The sequence below is a fragment of the Peromyscus maniculatus genome, chromosome 8, assembly GCF_049852395.1.
Source record: "Peromyscus maniculatus bairdii isolate BWxNUB_F1_BW_parent chromosome 8, HU_Pman_BW_mat_3.1, whole genome shotgun sequence".
Lineage (NCBI taxonomy): Eukaryota > Metazoa > Chordata > Mammalia > Rodentia > Cricetidae > Peromyscus > Peromyscus maniculatus.
Genome location: NC_134859.1, coordinates 62415880 through 62430250, shown reverse-complemented (window position 1 = coordinate 62430250; position 14371 = coordinate 62415880). Strand labels below are relative to the sequence as shown.

Genomic DNA, 14371 nt, shown 5'->3' with positions numbered 1-14371 from the left:
TAATGACCCTGTTGTGTCCTAAGTGGGGTGGTGCATTTGAGTCATAGTTGCTTTTATTGTTTAAAAGAAGTTTTGCCCCCCAGTAGCAGGGTTCTATGTGTGTTAGGCAAGCTCTGTCCCTGAGCTGCAGCCCCAACCCCCATCAAGAGGGATTTTTATTGTGACTCGGTGACTTTTACAACAGAGAAAATGAGATTACTGAATGGACATGCAGTTAAGACAATTATGGACAGGGGTGTGGTGAGCTGGTTCAGTGAATAGAGGCAACTTGCATGCTGGCCTGATGACTTTGAGTTTAGTCCTTGGATCCCACAAGGTGGCAGGAGAGAACCAACTCCTAAGAGTTGTCCTCTGACCCCTGCTTGTGCACATTTCCACACACACATACCAAAAAAAAAATAGTGATAACAAAATGTTTTAAACCAGGGGGTTGGACATATGGCTCAGTGGTAGAGCACTGGCTCAGAAAACACAAACACAAAACAAAAAATAGCCGATATAGTTCATGCTCTCTGTGGCCTCTTGTGATACATGAAATGCATACAAATGAGCAAGTGACAGGATGCTAACTGTGGTGTGGCTTCTGGGCCAGCAGCTTGGGCCTTCTTGGTAGCAGGACCTGGGCACATTTCAGCTGGCAGCCCTCCCTGACACCTGCAGAGCCGGAGAGAGCTATTGTTTTCTAAAACAAGGTGTTTCTAATCCTGATAATTCCCAAGCAGTGTGTGCACCCTCGCCAGCTTGCTGAGAGGATGAAGGTCTGTGTGGGGAGTGGTTGCCTTGTGCCTGGATGCAGACACCTTTGCTTGTAGAATCAGGTGAGTCATATGGAAAGCCAACTTGTTTGTGTCTCAGGACCATACTTCTTTTTTGGCAAGAGAAGGACCTCTTCCTTTTTGGGTCCTGAAGTCACACTGGAAATCCTCAGCAGCTCAGCTGTGGGTAGATGTGCCTGCCCATGGGTACTGGTGTTGGGGTTTAGTGGTCTTTGCAGAAGTCAAGGTTCCTGTCAGACCTGGGAGGAAGTGTGTGGCCTACGTATGTATGCAGCTGTGTGTGTGGCTGCCAGAGAGGGAGCCTCTCTGTGGTAAGCTTCCTCTTCTCTGCTTCACTGTGGTGGGACGTAGAGAGGGTCTTTTTTACAAAAACAACCCTGAAACCCTAGAGAAAGACAGCTCTGCTTTCCTAAAGGTCCCCTGAAGAGCTCACCCAAGCATTGAGGTGCTGGTCAGCCAGATGCAGCAACAGCACATGTCTCCTCAGCCTATAGCATGCTCTGATCTCGTGGTCTTAGGGCACACTTGCCCCTCGAAGTTAGAGATCTGAGGGGAAGGGAGGGCTCGGAGTCTAGGTCCTCCTAAGTATGTAGAGGAAAGGAACATGGAAACTGCCTTCTGCGGAACTGAAAGCTGAGTTGTGATCTCAGCCTGGCCTCTGCTGGTCCCCTGGGGGCGCCAAAGCTTAGCATGATGATGGCACTACCCACAGTTTTGAACTAGAATGGGACCCAGAATAGGAGACTTCCCAACATCCTTCCTCCCTCTGCTGGTGGCCTGTGGCTGCCATCATGTGATAAACATGTGGCTTCCTAAGAGAGAAACTTGCACAATCACACAGAAATGGGAAACTGGGAGGTAATTCAGTGTGGCACATGAAGAATTGGGCAATGAGGTGTCTAGGAGACTTTGGGTCTTGAGAAGGAATCCAGGTTTCCTCTGAGTCATGTCTGTGTCTGAGGAGGTCCCTAGAGCCCGAGCTATCTGAGTGGTCAAGAGGCACAGGCCTGGTGTCCTCAGCCCTCTGCCTGTCAGATGAAAATTGGGTGTGGCGCTGGCCTGCTCTGGCAGAGGCAGGCAGGGGCAGAGGTTTGAGAGCCACCAGGCTATTGCTCCATCACCCTAGAGCAGACCAGGCAGGGCCCATGTTCTGATTGCTCTGAATTATCCCCCTTAACATGCTCCCTGGGCCCAAGGACGGCTGCTGCTTGTGAGGAGTACCTCCTAAAGCAGATAACTCCCGGGCACTGCCCAGGGCCCCTGTCCTGGTGGCTCTCTCTGTAAGGGAACTGAAATGCCTCATTGCCTTTGTGTTTCCAGTTCCTGGGTGGACGTTTCTCAGAAGCCCAGCTGCACCTCCTTAGGAAGGCGAGTCACGTGGCATTGTCTTCTCCCAGGATGGCATGCATCCCTCCCTATTCAGAGCACTGAACAGAGAATGTTCCAGAAAGTTCAGGCTCTGGACAGCAGAGGCAAGGACATTTGAGAAGGGGGTGGGTGGGGCAGGCTATAGAGCTATTACCTCAGTTTCCTCCTGTGCTCCCCTGAGACACTTTTCCTCGAAGTGTTCACTGTGGGGCCAGTGAGATGACTCAGCCAGTACAAGTGTTTGCTCTGCGAGCCTGATGGCCTGAAGTCAGTCCTCGGAACCTACAGGGCAAGGAGAGAACTGACTCCTGAAAGTCATCCTCTGACCTCCGTACGTGGATGGTGGCACCTGTGTACCCACACACTCCTCACATACACACAGACACCGGCACACTATAAAAAAAATTAAAGTGCTCCTTATATGGGCTGAGGGTATAGCTCAGTGGTAAAGCATGTACTTAAAGGCCCTGGATTCCATCTCCAGCAGCATAAAAGAAAAAGAAACATCTTTTTCTTTATAATCCTTACTTAGTTGAGTCTATGCCAGGTCAGGGCTGCCTATGTGAGAGAGATGCCTAGAGACTAGTTAACTCCAAAGTCATTAAGTGCCCAGACCACCAGGGACCCTCTAGGCACAGGCATCATGCCTGAAGACCCCAGGGTGTGTTAGACCTCATTTAAAGGAGAAAACAGAGAGGTCTGTCTTTATTCCTTTCTGGCCCTGCCAGTTCCTTTGACAAACAGCTTAAGAGCTACCTCTACTGGTACTGGGCGTGGAGGCACATCCTGGAATCCTGGCACTTAGGAAGCTGAGGCAGGAGGATTGAAAGTGTGAAGCCAGCTTGGGAGGAGTACCACTGTCGTCATGAACACACAGCAGCAGTAGATATATGCACGAGATTGGGCCCTTCCATATGCCATCATGGACGGAAGAGGTGCCCGTGAGGCCTCATCCCATCCTGAGGCGCTATTGATTGTTAATGGTTTCTGCAGGGAGGCGGGGGTGTCGTTTTCTTAAATGATGTAGCCACTTGGGGACTAGATGGGAAGAAGGAGGGTGCAGAGGAAAAGGAAATGGGATAACAGAAGGCAATGGAAAGTGAATATGATTACATACATCGTATGTATGTATGGAACTGTCAGAAAATCAAAGAGAAATAAAACATACAAAAAGCCCTGCTGATAAATTCACATCAGCATCTTGTACTTGTGCTGCCTGAAGGGCGGTTTCTCACCAGTGCAATTATCAATAGGGCATCTGGTGAGTTTGCTTGCTGAAGCCTCAAGACTGGTAGCCAGACCACAGTGTGAACTTCACTCTACCCTTTGCTGGTCTTGTGACCCGGGGCCGCTTCTTCAAAGCGGGGGAAATGATTCTGTCTTCCACAAGAGGTATCACATACTAGAGAGGTGAAAGCAATGTGTCTAACACAGTCACAGTGTCTAGAACATAAACCTTGGTGACACTGGGGGCATGTTAACTAAAGGGCTTTTCAGTAATTGAATAGGGGAAATTGTTTCTAAGGTCTGGTGTGCATTGAAGGGGAGAGGTCAGGTCTAAGAAGAGCTAGAGATTCGGTTGGGTATTGTCTTAGTTACTTCTCTATTGCTGTGACAAAACACCATGACCAAGGCAATTTATAGAAGAAACAGTTTATCAGGGACTCACAGTTTCAGAGAGCCAGTACCTGACCCTCATGGCAGGGATTAGGACAGCAGGCAGGCACGGCATTGGAGCAACAGCTGGAAGCTTGCATTTTGAGACAATAACCGAGAGGCAGAGAGAGCGCTAACTCTTCTCTAATTGCTGTGGATTTGGGAACCTCAAAGCCCACCTCCAGTGATATAACTCCTCCAACAAAACCACACCTTCCAATCCTTCCCAAACAGTTCCAACAACTGGAGACCAAGCATTCAAACCTGAGCCTACGGGGAGCACCATTCAACACTCGTGAGTAGCGAGCCTTCTTCAGGGACCCCTTCTAGTTCCCCCATGCCTTTTCTTTTTCCTCCTCCTCCTCCTCCTCCTCTTTCTCCTTGTCTCGTATATCTCAGGCTGGCCTCCAACTTGTGGTGTTGCAGAGGATGACCTTGAACTTCTGATCTTCTTGCCTTTCTCCGCAGGTGCTGGGATTACAGGTGTACACCACCACATTTGGTTTTATGTGGTGCTGGGGCTCAAACCCAGGGTTTTCTGCATGCTTAGCCTGTACTTTACCAAGTGAGCTACATCCACAGCCTTCTTCCCATTTTCTTTTTAAGACAGCATTTCACTGTGTTGTCCAGACTGGCCTCTAACTTTGGGCATAAGTGATCCTTGCCTCAGTCTTCCAGGTGTCTAGCTCTCCACCTTCATTTTTGCCTCTGTAATTGTTCACACTTTTCCTTCTTTCCCAGAATGCCTTGCCTCTGCACCCTTTTATCTTTGCCAGTGAAACATTAGTTGTCATTCCAGGCCTCAGTTCAAATTCCAGGCCTCTTTAGAAAGTGTGCTGGCTAGTTTATACCAATTTGAAACAAGCTAAAGTTATCTGAAAGGAAGGAACCCTACTTGAGAAAATGTTTCCATAAGATCTGTCTGTACATTTTCTCAATTAGTGATCAATGGGGGGGCCAGCAAATGGTGGGTAGTGATCAATGGGGGGGCCCAGCCCATGGTGGGTAGTGATCAACAGGGGGGGCCCAGCCCATGGTGGGCAGTGATCAATAGGGAGGGCCCAGCCTCTTGTGAGTGGTGCCAACCCTGGGCTAGTGATCTCGGGTTCTAACTTGCTTTATGGTCATAGAGTTTCACTGCAGCAATAGGAACCCTGACTAAGACAGAAGGCATTTGGTTATCAGCTCAGTTGGAAATGGTGACCCCCTGCCCCATAATGTTCTTTATTTTTACTCTTTGTCTCTTTGGGAGCCACCACCCAGCTCCCAAATAAATCACACACAGAGGCTTATTCTTAGTTATGAATGCCCGGCCTCCACTTAGCTTGGCTTGTTTCTTACCAGCTTTCCTTAACTTTAAACTAACCTGTCTACCTTTTGCCTCTAGACTTTTCTCATTCTCTTCTTTAAATCTTACACTTTCTCCGTGGCTTGCTAGGCGGCTGGCCCTGGAGTCCTCCTCCTCTGGCTACTTATTTTTCCTCCTTTCTCCCAGATTTCTCCCTCTATAGATTCTCTCTGCCAGCCAGCCCCGCCTATCCTTCCTTTCTCCTGTCTTGCTATTGGTCGTTTGGTTCTTTATTAGCCCATCAGGTGTTTTACATAAGCACAGTGCCACAGCTTCCCAGAGTTAAACAAATGCAACATAAACAAAAGTAACACACCTTAAAATAACATTCCCCAACACCATAACACACTCTCCAGCTACTCTCTGGATCTACCAGGCATCACCTGGGCTCTGAGATTTCCAGGCATGTTTCTCTTTTTTCTTTTTCTTTTTTCCCACTCTTCTCATTAATACCTCTCTCTAGGTGTACTGGCCTTTTGTTCCTATAAAGTTCCTGAGGCGGACCACTTGATAAAGGGTTTTATTTGCCTCCCAGCTCTGGAAGTCCACACAGCACAGCCTCGGCCCTGATAATGGGTCACCTTGACGTCATGACGTCATGGCACGGGCACACATGCATCTCTGTGCTGTCACTCTCCCTCTGCATAAAGCCACTGGGATCCGATCATGAGACTCGCTCTTAATGACCCAGCCATTTCCCAGAGTTCTCTCTGTTGGATTTCTTGGCAAAATGATTGTCTAGAATGTGAGGCCCTGGGTTCCATCCTCAACACTGCAAACAAGCAGCAAGACAAAGCAAAGTCGCCACTTCTAAAGGCCGTATGCAGATTTCCTACCCTCTTTTTAAAAGGATTTATTTAAACATGTATGTGAGTCTCTGTCACTCTCTGCCTTTCTCTCTGTGTCTGTATGTGTGTGTGTGAGAGAGAGAGCTGGAGTTAGAGGTGGTTTTGACTTTCAGATGTGGGTGCTAGGAACCAAACTTAGGTCTCCTCTGCAAGAGCAATACACATTCTTAACAGCTGAGCCATCTCTTCAGCCCTGAGTTTCTACCCTCTTAATATTAACATGTGACTTTGCAAATTAGACTTTTGCATGAGTCCAGGGGGGCACAGATCATGTTCAAACCATAGCACAGGAGAGGAGGAGAGATAGGACCTGAAGTGAGTTAAATACACCATAACATCCTTACACTGGCAGGAACCTCAGATTAAACACCTGGGGGAGGGAGAGAAGAAAAATAAAAGAGCTGGGTGTGTAGCTCAATAGTAGACTGCTTACTTACTGCTTACAAAGACAGACAGACAGATAGACATGCATGCATGCACATACTAACCATCTGGAGTATGGACCCTGATAGTGTCATGTGATTTTCTGGGGTAAAGGTCCAATAAATGAAACCTTGCAAGCCCCAATAGACCAGATGAGTCCTGTATTCTCTGGGATTCTATGGCCCACTCAGCAGTCACTGGGGACCCAGGCACATAGCATTACAGAAGGTCTCCTTAGCTGAGCCCCACCCCCACCCCACACCCCACACGTTCTCAACCAGACTTCCTGTAGACCCCCTCAAACTAGGTTCTTTTGAGTGGGCAGGAGTCCAGACTCAGGTTCCATCAACTTCTCCCATCACTGAAAAGCAGGTTTCCAATCTGATAGTTACAGGGCTTCTGGAGGTGTGAGTACATTAAGTCACTCTGGGAGGCTTCCTGGTTCAGCCTGTAGTGCCTTAGGCAAAGCAGTTCAGCATCACTGCCAGCATCCCAAATCTTCTTCCACAGATTCCCAGGCTTTCCACCCTACAGAGAGCAGAGGATTCAGGCCAAACGGACTGCCTCCAGAGGCGGTCTTCCTCCATGAAAGCATCAGTTCATTTCCCTACTTCAAAATCAAATTGCCTTGTAAATTTGGGACAGGTCTAGGAGAAAGACTCCAGCTACAGAGACTGAAATTCCCTTAGTGGGCTGAATCCTTTCTAGGTTTCTATTCTATTTCCATGTTGGAACCTGATTGGGTGGAAAAGAGTACGACCAAGGATGTTGGCTGCTGCGCAGGGGAGGCTGTGCACTGGGGAGTTTTTAGTTGGGGCTTTGTGTGAGTGGTTATAAAATAATTAGAGCAGCAATTGTCCTGCCCCAAATCTGATTTTAGTTCCCCCAGAGTCATTTCAGAGGATGTGGCCACATGTCAACCATCCAGGCCAGTTCATTTCCAGTTGGAACCTGGCTAACTAAATATCAATATTATTTCATTCTAGGCTCTTTGTAGCCAAGGACCATCCATTCACTTGAACCACTATTTGAACAACATATTGGGGTTGCCAAGAGCAGAGCTCACTGTCTAGCAAGAGATGGATGGCCCTGAATGACCTTAAAATTTTTTAAGCCTTTATTCTATGCATATGGGAGTTTTGCCTGTGGGTATGCCTGGACACCACATGTGGGCCTGGAGCCCCTGGAGGCCTGAAGAGGATGTTGGATCCTTTGGAACTGGAGTTACAGATGGTGGTTAGCCATCATATGGATGCTGAGAATCAAATCTAGGTCCTCTGGAAGAGCAGCCAGTACCCTTAACCACTGAGCCATCTCTCCAGGTCCTGAATGATTTTTAAGAGCAGCAAGGAATCAGACAAAGAGAAGCAGGTCTCCCCGGCTTGGTTGTTAGGGAAAGCACCTTTGAAGCAGTGGTATTTCAGATTAACACCATAAAATAAGTAGGAGATGCTCAGGCAGAGTGGAGGAAGCAGTATTTTGATTTGTTTTCTTGAGACAGGGTCTCATTATGTCAGCCAGTCTGGCCTTGTGCTTACTGTGTCTTCCTGTCGACCTCTCAAGTGCAGGAATAACGGGCATGTGCCACCATGCCAGGATAAGGAGAGAACATTTTCTTTTAACTGTTTTAAGGTTTATTTTATGCATATGAGTGTTTTGTCTGCATGTATGTAGGTGTACCACTGTGTGCCTGGTGCCACAGAGATCAAAAGAGGGCATCGGATCCCCTGGATCAGATATTTGTGAACCACTGTGTGGATGCTGGGAATTGAACCCAGGGTCTCTGCAAGAACAACAAGTGCTCTTAACCACTGAGCCACCTCTGTAGCCCTGAGGGCATAACCTTTTAACCAGCTGTATCAACCCGCACAGAAGTTCAAAGGCAGGCGACAGCAGGAGGAGCAGGGTGGACGTGCTAGGTTATCCAAAGGGGTGTGCAGGTAGGGCCACAGGACCTGGGAGGCCATGAAAATAGTAAGGGGGCTTAGGGTTGTCGCTCAGTGGGAGAGCACCAGCTCTGCATGCACAAGACCCAGGGTTTGGTCCTTTACATCACAAAAAGAAAAAGGAAGAGAGAAAATAGTGCACCTTTCTCTAGATAGTGCCATGAGTGTGCCTTAGAAAGAGAGGAGTGGCATGTTAGAGTTGTCCTACAGCATCCTGTCTGTGGCTTTGGGATGCAGGGAGACTTTCATCAGAGCTTCAAGTCTATGATGGCAGCCTCCTGAGCCTGGGGCTGCTCAAACCAACAGACTCTTTGCAACTCTCACCGACTCTTGCTGCTGGTCCCATTCTTTCTCACTTTCCCTCCACTAGGATCTGACTCGTGTGTTGGTCTTTCCTGTCAGCATCAGATTATGTGTGTGCAATCGAGCTGAGAAGCCTAGAACGGGGTGCGGAGAGGAAATTCAGAGTCACGCCGCCATTCTGTAGCGAGAAGCTGAAAGCACATCATGTGAGAGATGCATAACCCGGGACAGTTCCTGAGCAGAGAGCAGAGCGGGGCTGAGTCATCCCCTTCCACGTGAAGAACAGCAGGGTGGTCCCTTAGGGGATTGAGATGGGTGGTCTTGTCGTTTCTCAGTGATCGTCTTTGGACCCCTGGGGATCGTCTTTGGACCCCAGTGGTGACCCAGAGAGGGTGACTGGGTGCAGATTTATGTGCTTGGCTTCTAGGCAGGGACAACCTTGAGCACTGGCAGCCCTTGTAGAAGTGGCCTGGGCCAGATCAACCCCCTCTCAACCTCCACATTTATAAAGATGATGTTGGGCCAACAAGATGGCAAACTCAGTGGGTAGAGCTTGCTGGCCAGCCTGACAGCCTGAGTTGGATCTCCAGGACCCGTGGGGTGAAGGAAAGACTCCAGAACTGACTGTAAGTTGGCCTCTGACCCATTTGTGTCTGGTTAGGGAGACACCAAAGGCAGCATTATGGGGGAAAGAAAGTGGGTTCTGGAGTTTGCCAAGGAGGAGCCATCCTCTTTCTGCTAACTTTGGAGGGTCCTCAATACTGTTGACATGAAGGACAGACGTCTTTTGGCGTTCCTGGCTTCTGCCTATTGAAGGCCCTGCTCCTTCACATTTAAAAAAAAAAAAAAAAAAAAGACTTTTTAGTACAGCAATGGCAGTTACTCCTCTCCCCATTAAGAACCTCTGTCTCATGATGACAGAACAAGGTGATGTTCAGCTGTGTCTCAAACCCCTGTAACCGGCAAGCAGGGAGGTAAGGAAGTCTCCTCATTTAAGATGTTACTGGAGGAGCTGGAGAGATGGCTTATCAGTTAAGGGCACTTACTGCTCTTCCAGAGGACCTGGGTTCAATTCCCAGCCCCCACATGTCACAAGGCTTACAACTGCCTGTTAACTCCCAGCTCCAAGGGAATCTGTACTCAGCAGGCACCCACATACACGTGCACATACCACCGCACAGGTACGTAAGCATACACATGAGTAAAAATAAAAATTATCCTTTCAAGAGATGTTACTGGAGGATTTATCCTATGGGAGTGTACTCTGCTTACAACACTTTCTCAGGCTCTTTGCTCACAGTGGTAACCTGCAGCCCTAGATAGCGTCTGGTGGAGGAGCTGAGATTTGAGTCCAAGCCCTTGGAGGCTGCCAATGTAGAACACCACGTGTGGCTGAGGTGCTACTGTGTTTGGCCACCAGATGGCACCTGGGAGTCCTAGTTCTCTGCCGCAGGACTGGTGGTAACCGGAGTTGACTGCAGAGAGAACTTGCCTTAAAAGAGGCCCGCTGCTTAAAGAGACACAGCCACACGCCCTCGGGATGGACCCTTAAATCTACAGAATGAGACTCCACCATGGCAAGCACCACTGTCCAGGGCCAGTAGCTTCTGTGCCTTCCTGGATGTTGATCCAGTCTCCTTGGTGACTCTCAGTCCCTGCAACCTTCCTCCTGAGTCTGAGGGGACAGAACCAGCCTGGAGAGTGGTGTCAGAGCTCCTGGCCGAGCAGCGCTGGAGCCGGGATGCATCTGCAGAACTGAGAAGGAAAGAGTGGGAAGAAGTGCCAGCTTCGGGGCAGTGGTGACCACAGGAGGGCAGAGGGCCAGCTTGTGAGCGCTGACCTCTGCAGGACTTGACTCTGCTTCTCTGGAGCCTTTAAATTTGGTCTCTTGGGGGATTTTTTTGAGACTCCTTGTCTCTTCCTCAGCTTGCGTCTTCCCAAATGCTGATGGGGACTCATAGGTAAGTAAATGAGGGAAGAGGTTCTAGACTCCACCGCAGGACCATTCCCATGCCGAACACCCTGCGGGGTGACTGCTGAAAACGCCACGTTAGCTGGAGCTGGGGAAGGGGCCCTCCTCCACGTGGGTTTCTTTAGCCTTAGCTAAGCCAGCTGCTCTGCCATGATGCTAACTCTTTTTGGTGCCAAGGGGTAGGGACAAGGCCTGGGATGTGTGTGTGTGTGTGTGTGTGTGTGTGTGTGTGTGTGTGTATGTGTGTAGTGCCCCATGCAGCTGTCTGTCCTTGGGTACTGCCCTGGGAGTGACAGAGGAAAGCGTCAAGGGTATGAATGTAGTTCTCTGGGGATCAGTCCACATCCTACCAAGGGTACAGCTCTTTCCCATGGCTCGAGCTGACATAAAACTTCCAGGGAGAAATGAGTTGGATTTGGGGTGGGGAGGGGGCTTGGGAGGTAGTTTCTGTTGTCTGTAGATCTCACTGTCTTCTGGAAAAGCCAGGAGGCTGGAAAGGGGCAGGGAGGAAGAGAGTACAGGACAGAGTCTTGGGCCAAGCTCTCTCCCTGAGAGGCAACTCATGGGAGGCCTGGCCTGAGGAACTTTCATCTCAAATTACTTTAAATTTACATTTATTCATTCAGTGTGTGTGTGTGTGTGTGTGTGTGTGTGTGTGTGTGTGTGTGTGTGTGTGTGTGTATGCTCACTCATTCACATGCATATGAGTACCACGGTACCTATGTGGAGGTCAGGAAAGATCAGAGGACAACTTGTAGGGAGTCTGCTGCCTACCATGTGAGTCCCAAGGCTCACACTCAGGTTCTCAGGCTTGGTAGTAAACCTGCTCTAAGAATTTCCTTCTTCCCAGACCTCAGAACTGAAGGTGAGTTCTGAGAACAGTAAATGCTGCTTTATTCCACCAAGGAAGGGGAATGAAACGGAGTGAAAACAGGTTACTTGCCAGGCATGGTGACACATGCCTTTGATCCCAGCACTGCCCTGGGAGTTTGAGTCCAGCCTGGTCTGCATGGTGAGCTCTGGACCAGCCAGGGCTACAGAGTGAGACTATCTCAAAAGAACAGACAGAAAACCCAACCACATGCATACACATACACACCAAACAAACAACAGAAACCTCATCTGTGGGAAACAGAAAAGCAAGCTACCCCGGGATCTTTTGGGAAGCAGAGTTTACAGTCTTTCAGGACTAATAAGAGACGTGGAGGTCATGTACCTGACCTACCTGGGTGTCACCTTCTGCACCTGTGAAAACTAAGGTTGGAAAAGCTTGCATCTGGCCTCAGGCATATAAGCAGAGGGTGAGGGACCTGGCCTACCAGGCTGTCTGGACTGCTTTCCAGCTTGTCTGCAGGGCCATCTGACCTGTAGTAGGTGAGGTTTTCTTTGGGAAGCAGTTCTCTGTTTGCTTACATATTGGTGGCCCCTGGGAGTTCTGGAATGACATCGTCTTACCTTTTCATGCAGCTCCAATTTCTTCTTCCCTGGGCTTAGCTCTTCTGTTTTTTCATGTGTTCATCCATAGTCCAGTATAGCATTCACTACACACTTGGTCTCTGGGTCCAGACGATTCATTTTCAAGTGTCGCCCCCTGCTGGCTGGCCAGTGGCTTAGCCTTTCTGTGCCTCTGTTTTTTTGTCTGTGAAATGGAGCTAATAGCAGTCCCTATCTTGCTTGCTTACTGGGAGGATTAGGCCAGAAGAAGCTTGTAAAGCACATAGAACAGTACCTGGTAGTTAAGCATCAGTCAGTGTTAGCTGTCATTAATTTTTATGACTCAATATGCAATTTAAAGATCCTTTTAATTTCCTCTTATGTGTATGAGTGTTTTGCATTGTGTATGTGCCTCGTGTACCTGCAGAGGCCAGAAGAAGGTGTCAGATCCCCTGGAACTGAAGTTACAGATGGTTGTGATTCAGCATGGAGATGCTGGAAGTCAAACGTGGGTCCTTTGGAAGACTTACCATCTCTCCAGCCCCTCAATATGCCTTTTTAATTTTATTTTTTTTTTTGAGGCAGGATTTGAACTCCTGCCTCAGCCTTCAGGGTGGTTGGAATCACAAGTGAGCATGCACCGCTACACCTGGCTAAACATGCACTTTTGAACGCCAGTTGGCTGAGCTTTTGGCAAAAACCGGTTTGTGCGTGAAGCCACATTGCTGTAATAGCATTTTTGAAGGTTTACACACACACACACACACACACACACACACACACACACACACACTCTCCCTGCGTGGCCCCAGCAACAGAGACACTTTTTTTCTCCAGCAGTGACCACAGGGAAATCAAACTTCTGGGTCCTTCCTGTGGTGCTAAGGGGAGAAAAGTGGAGAGACCTAGTTTGATCTAGGTGACATCACTCTGATTGCATCCTGGCCGAGTGGTTGGTAGGCCTGAGGGCTGGTTGTTAGAGAAGCAATACATAGCACACTCCTGGGAATAAAGGGGAGAGCTGCTGGTCTTCATGATGGGGTCTGTGTCCTTTCAGCCTCCCCCGCCACCAACACAACACTCAAGGCTGTGCAACTAACCTTAAATCCTGCGATGAGGGAGGAGCAGGTAGGTAACCATGGAGATGGGGGGAGGGGCAGGATAAACTGAGTACGCAGGTTGGGGATATGGAAAGTGTTGGCCCTTCCCACTGGATAGGGAGTGGTTACTAGGGGCTTGGGGAAGTAGTGTTTTGCATGCTGACTCAGTGCCTTGGGTGAACCATGCATCTGTACATCCAGGCACTTAGCTGAATCCGGAGGTCTGTCCACAAGGATGCCTCCCTGCTGCTCTGACAGATTGGGGCTGATAGCTGGGGTTAAGAGCACTTCAGGATAGCAGGCCTTGGGCAAGCTACCGAGGAGGATGCCTCTTTAACTCCTTAGTTCCCAGAGCGTGTGCTGAGTTAGGATTTCCCCAGCCTTTCCCTGCCCTCGGTGCCCCTTGATCTAACTGGAGGCATTTGTTACAATCTCAAGTCACCCAGGTGGTCCAAGGCCCACCCACTTATCTCTGTAAACAAGGTTAGAATCAGGCTGGGCGGTGGGCTTCTTCCAGTAACTACCCCTTCCCAAGACAGTAGTTCAGCAGTGGAGTTGTGTAACACACATCTACTCACCCCGGACAGGGAGCCCACGACAGAGCAAAGTATAGAAGAAGCACCAGTGTCTGCACCAGACACCCCAAGAACAAGTTCTCAACTCAATGGAAATTTATTTGCCCCAGAGGTACAAAGGGCAGGGAATAAGAGACATCGAGACAGGAGACAGAGGACAAGGGAGAGGGGGAAGGATATTTGCCCCCAGAGGGGTAAAGGACTGCCTCTGGATAGAGAGGAGACAGATGTGGCCTGTATGCAAATGGCGGTTTATAAAGGTAAAAGAGGAAGCCCTGTATTGGGATGAGATGTTTAATTTTGATTGGGCACATTAATTAGGGTAGTCAAAAGGGGGCTTTTGATGGCTGGACTTTAATACTTTGATAACTGGACCTTGGTAGTCAGCCTCAGGAGGAGGAAGTGACCATATAAGGGAACAGACCTTGGTGGCTAGTTTTAGGAATGTAATCTAATGTTTTTTAGCAAGGTGGAGGGAATGGGGGAAGGGCAAGGCCTACCAGAGCCATGTTTGCCATGCTCGGGCCTATTAGGGCCCTTCAGTGGATACCACCCAAATCCAACTTAGTGATCTGCTGGCTTTTATTGGGGTTACTTACAGGAGCAGAAATGACTCAAAGAC

The 14371-nt window shown here is 49.0% G+C and overlaps 1 protein-coding gene across 2 annotated transcripts in view; it reads left to right on the top strand.

Annotated features, from left to right (window-relative positions):
• The window catches only part of Abr (ABR activator of RhoGEF and GTPase), a 203887-nt gene that overhangs the window by 37322 nt on the left and 152194 nt on the right, over nucleotides 1–14371 (top strand). Inside the window, exon 1 of one of the 2 annotated variants that reach the window (XM_042282419.2) lies at nucleotides 10123–10629. The exons of the other annotated variant lie outside the window; for it this stretch is intronic. The gene's annotated coding sequence lies outside the window, so the exon portion shown is untranslated. Of the gene's footprint in view, nucleotides 1–10122; nucleotides 10630–14371 lie in introns of those variants that run through there. 2 annotated transcript variants of the gene reach the window in all.